Raw genomic sequence first — 6000 nt, forward strand, 5'->3', positions numbered from 1 at the left:
ACATTCTTTACATTTCTTTTCGACCTTGGGTAGAGAATTTGGAAACATGGTGAAAAAAAAAATCTTGTTGGTGTTTACTTATGAATAATACTACAACAGGGATAGTAAATAACAAAGTTAATGAAGTAGCCTATTATTAATATACGACTAATATTAACTTTATTTGTCCCACAGCAGTATTTGAAAAATAATGTGTTTTTTGAACATTAAAGCATGTTAACATATTCTGTTACACCAAATACACAAAATAATGATCTTTAAAAAAGCATCATATGACCCCTTTAAGGCACCACTATGAACCTTTTAGGGGTAGATAAAGTACAAAGCTGTTCCTTTGAGGATACCGTCCCAGTGACAAGCTGTCGTGCCCCTAAAAGTAAAATTTTTAGAACTTTTTTTTTTCTGAGTGTTGGTAAAATCAAGAGATACAAATGAAAGTGGATGGTGACCAAACAGTCACCTGATTATTCTTAGGTTCCACACCAAAAAAAGGTCATGAGGGTGAGTAATGGCAAATTTTAGGTGAACTGTCTCTTGTGATGTAACATGAGACATATCACTCAGATGTCTAAACAGTTTTGAAACAAGGTGAAGGAGGTTGCTTTGTAATCTTCTCAAAGATAGCAATGGCAAACAGAGGTGGAGGAGGTTGCTTTGTCATCTGTTCTCAAATCTGAGCCTGTGATCTATGTTTCAGGATGGTAATTTAGGGAATCCAATTCAAAGTCAAACAGTGTTACAACTTCATACACCTCTCGACTCAAGAGTGTTTGCTTCAGTCGTTTCTTTAGTCTAAAAAATGGCTTTGCGTTTCACTGAGCATCGGTCGCTGAAAACAGAATGTTTGTCCTTGAGTCTGTCGTTTTGAATCATTGAATCTCTGCCAAACATATATATTAATGCTGTTTAAATGACTTGAATGTAATTGCGTTTTTAATGGAGTAGCGCAGAGTACTGAATGAACATTGATCTAATAGTGACTTTCTCTTCTCTTTCATGCGCACACGTGGATCTCGGATGCCTGTCATCACAGGTAATTGGATTTATTTTATTTACAACGTCTGCTTGCTAATCAGTATATTATATATGTGTAAATAACCATGTGACCAAGTGCTAAAGATTTGTATTGCACATTTTTAGGAAGGCTTTAGACTTTATTTTGTACTGAAAAAAGGACTGTCCTCACATGAGCTGTTGACTAATACAGAGTTTGTGAGAGGAGTAATTGTGGCCTTGACTCATTAGTCATGAAGCTTCTGTCACACAGCACTTACGATCACAGACAGCCGTAGATTTACTCCCACAAAGTTAAATAGCAGTGGTTTGAAATTCTCTTCACTCCTATTGAATGACATGATCTGTCAAAGTACAACTGCAACTCTCTTGGCAAGCTTGACACCTTACAAACGGCAAGCATTTTCTTTAACAGTTTGCACTTAAGTGTAATTTATTCAGTGAGATTTTAATAACAGTCTTTTTCTACTTTATCATTTATTTTAGAGTATGTATTTATTGTGTCGACGGTAATGTAGCTAATTAGTGCTTGCTGTTTTTAAAGGAATAGTTCATGAATAAATAGCAATTCTGTCATAATTTCTTGTCATTCCAGACCTTCCAAAACCTTTTTATCCTTGTTTCTTCAAATTGAATGCAATATTTATTACATTCTATTTACATTCTATTCATTTCCATAGACACATTATCTGTCTGTTCTTTCTTTCTTTCTTTCTTTCTTTCTTTCTTTCTTTCTTTTCTTTTCTTCAGTGTTATTATCTCCTGTCTCCCAGAAATGCATTACTGTTCAAAAGTTTGGAGAATTAATACTTTTACTTATAAAGGTCACATTAAATTGATGAAAAATGTCTGAAAAGACATAATGTTACAAAATATTTCCATTTTAAATAAATGCTGCTCTTCTGAAATCTTTGTAATATTTTGTTCTTTTTAACATTTTACAAAATATTAAATTAGGAAAGAGTTTTTTTGTCAAAATATTTCACAATATTACTGTATTTTTAAACAAATAAATGCAGCATTGGTGAGCATAATAGACTTAAAAATATTAAAACCCCACACTTTTGAACAATAGTGTAAATAAAAAAGACAAAAAAAAACCATATCCAAATTGTTCAAATAAATAAACACTGTTAAATTATCATCACATTATTTTATTTAATTCCAAGTAAAATATGTGAACAAATATATATAGTATAATCAAAATCTAAAAAAACGAAACGAAACCATTTTTGTATTAACAATGTTCGTTTTGATTGTACTAAAAAGAGCGACATGGACATGTGCAAAATATCTTCTTTCAGGTTCCACGGTATGCATTTACAACAACACGAAGGTCAGTAAACAATAAACGATGACAGAATAGCCATTTATGCATGAACTATTCCTGTTAGCCTCGCCAATGTACATTATATTCACCTGTTTTCCACATTCCTAAGAAAAACCTCATGGTTCCCTCAGCAGACTCAGTTCTCCCATGCCCTTTTAGCCACATCCCTAGAGAGAAACCTGGAATTGTGATCTTTGCTGTCCAGACCCTGGAGAACAGTTGCTGTCAGACAAACCCACACATAGGCTCGCAGATCCTCTTTGGACCGAGCTCACCGCTACACAGTCCCCCAAGACCAGGTCTGCAGCCAGCCTGCACTGACAGACAGCATGTACCTGCACAGAGGAAAAGAAACTCTGGGGGGGAGAAGCAGAGCGAGTTGAAAGAACCGAATATTTTAAAAGAATAGTACTTGAAGAGGAGAAATGATGGGGAGAGAACCACTAATAAGGTCGCAGCAGCGGCGTCTCCTCATGCTTACCTCACTGAAGTGCATGTTCTATCTTTAATCATTTACATTCCACGGCTGTTATAATGTTATCACTGAAGGCAGTGGATCAGATCATCACGTATCTTTGCCGACGTATTTGTTACCGACCTGATATGCATGAGCAGCCAGAAAACCCTGATGTGAGCTGCCTAAAAATGAGCAGTTAGAAGAATTCAGACGGCGTTCAGACAGGTTGAACTGGCTTTTGATCTAGAAACTTAATAATTATTGCAGTGAACTGCTGGTTGTTTATGTCACTGTCAAGAAGCTGAAAATAATAATCACTTGGGATGGGAATCGTAAGGATTTTAATGATTCCTGTAGTGTTAGAAGAATAATTGGTCACTGCGATATACTATACAAAAAAAAAATGCTGCTTTTTGATAACATTTATTTTTTAAACTATTTGTTATGACCGAGCTCTGTTCTGAATTTCATCTTTAACAACCAGTAAGTAATTACGTGGTCTTATGACATTAGCATTTCAGGAAACAATGTCAGAATATTTTAGTTGTCTTGTGTTCTCAAAGGCAAAACAGTGCAGACTTTAAAGAAACATTAACAGAACAAGTTTCATAAAAATAATTGGGTTGTCTTGCCAAATTCTGTTCCTCTTGAACTATAGTGAGTAAATGGCTGAACATATGGCTGCACAAAAACCAAAGATGCAATGAAACATAATGACTTGTGTAAGATAACAAAATTAACAAAATAATCTGACTGAAATCACAAAAAGGGGACAGGTTTAAATTGCTTGCTTAGATATAATATATAATTTAAAATAAATTAATTGAGATATTTTGATGATTGGAAGATTTTTTAAAATGATTTCAAGTATTTTATGCTCACCAAAGCTGCAATTATTTGAACAAAAAATGATTAAAAACAGTAATATTGTGAAATATGATTACAATTTAAAAGAGCTGATTCCTATTTCAGTATATTTTAAAATGTATTCCTGTGATGCCAAAGCTGAATTTTCTGCAGTCATTACATCAGTCTTTAGTCACGTGATCCTTCAGAAATCATTCTAATGTGTGATTTGGAGCTCAAGAAACATTTCTTATTATTATCAGTGTTAAAAACAGTCATGCTGTTTAACATGTTTTGGATTTTCAAAGTTCAAAAGAACAGCATTTACTTGAAATATAAATCTTTTGGAGCATTATAAATGTCTTTGCCAGTTTTGAATTAATTTAATGCATCCTTGCTGAATAAAAGTATTAAATTCTTTAAAAACAAATGGTGTATATTAGTGATATTGTGCCCATTGGTTTGCTAATTAGGCAGCAAATATAATATATCTAGGATGTGGCATAAAACTGGATTTTTTGGGGGGATGTTCTCATTTCGTAACTCATCACACATACTGTTTGTGCCTGTGAACATAGACACCTGGAGAAAAAGAAAAAAAACATTGATGTTGTGGGTGCTACTCAGAGCCTTATTAATCAGCTCCTATAGAGGCATCAGTCACGGACAAACTTCACACTCGACAATCCGTCTCCCTCACACACACACACGCACATTTGGATTGATTTTTTTCACTCCTTTGATTGTCTTTCTCCCTCTTCATCTAGGCTTCTGTCTTATCATCCTAGCAGATTCCTTAGGGGGGCTGAACTTATCCAGTGAAAACAGTACTAAGAAGGCATTCAGATGCTAATCTGACTCTGGTGGAGTCTTTTCTTTTTGCTGGCAGAGGTCGGGAGTGTATCATTTCTCAATTATACAGACACACTCCTTTAGCAGTTGAAGTTGCTCAGTCCTCCCTGCATACTGGCGCCAAACGTGCCACAGAACAATACATCTCCGTCAGCACCAGTTCAATCTAATTATCATCATCATTAATATTGTTGTTTTTTTGTTTTTGTTTTTTAATCTTATGAGCTTTCATCTTGAACATTTCTTCCTTTGTTGAACTTAAATAAATCAGGCGCTGATATTCTCTGCAGAGTGTTTTGATTGCATATGCAATAATCATTGTTCAATGTTGATCAGTTCTCCTGCACTATAAATTCCTATCAGTTATTCATAGCAGCAAGTGATTGCTTGTCTTGTGTCAAGTGTGATGACTGTGGCGTCTCTTACAGATGTGTAATTTTCCACCTCCTGAACCATAATATTGTTATTTTTAATGTGTAGTGGCTCTAATCTAAAAGACCTGGATACTGACTTTGTGATGGGCATTAAGATGCAGTTGGTGTCACACTCCAGAACATCCAGAACGTTCTCTACTTAGAAATGTAGTCTGGAATCAAAGGGATGATTTAGCAGAGCTCAACAATAATGTCCCGTGGCCATTGTGAGAAAGTTTAGGCTAGTTGACAGAAGTGTCATGTGACCTGTTGGGCCCAGTGCTTACTTTTTACACAGCTCAATGCAAATTGAAACATTTGGTTTCTGTTTGCAAGAGTGACTTGTGATTGTGTTTGCATTATCAGTTACATTAGGTTGAAAATTATATACTGTAGCATAATTTTAGTATTATATACCATCCTTTTCCATCTAAATTATTTGTGAATATGACATTTACTTACAGTATAGCCAAGTTATATATTTTATTTATTTATTTATTTACACTTCTGACACAAACATGTGTTTCTTTTTTTGGTATTGGCAGACCTGCAGAAAAAAAATGTTGTTTTCAGTTATTATTGAGCTGCAGTTTAGACAAATTTGCAGCGAGAGCAACAAACATTTTAATTTATTGCAAAAATAAAATAAGTCGGTTTTAAAGATGCGGATGGAGGTGATAATTAATATTTTAAAATGTTTTTGAAAGTATCTTGTGCTCACCAAGGCTGCATTTATTTAAGGGAAAATACAGTAAAAAATAATATATTTTAAAACAATTATATGTGAGCCTGGACCACAAAATCAGCCTTAAGTCGCTGGGGTATATTTGTAGCAATAGCCAAAAATACATTGTATGGGTCAAAATTATTGATTTTTCTTTTATGCCAAAAATCATTAGGATATTAAGTAAAGATCATGTTCCATGGAGATATTTTGTAAATTTCCTATTGTAAATATATTAAATCTTAATTTTTTATTAGTAATATGCATTGCTAAAGACTTCATTTGGACAATTTAAAGGTGATTTTCTCAATATTTTGATTTTTTGACACCCTCAGATTCCAGATTTTCAGATAGTTGTATCTCG

Source organism: Sinocyclocheilus rhinocerous, unplaced genomic scaffold (assembly GCF_001515625.1).
Source record: "Sinocyclocheilus rhinocerous isolate Xijiao unplaced genomic scaffold, SAMN03320098_v1.1 scaffold72, whole genome shotgun sequence".
Taxonomy (NCBI): Eukaryota; Metazoa; Chordata; class Actinopteri; order Cypriniformes; family Cyprinidae; genus Sinocyclocheilus; species Sinocyclocheilus rhinocerous.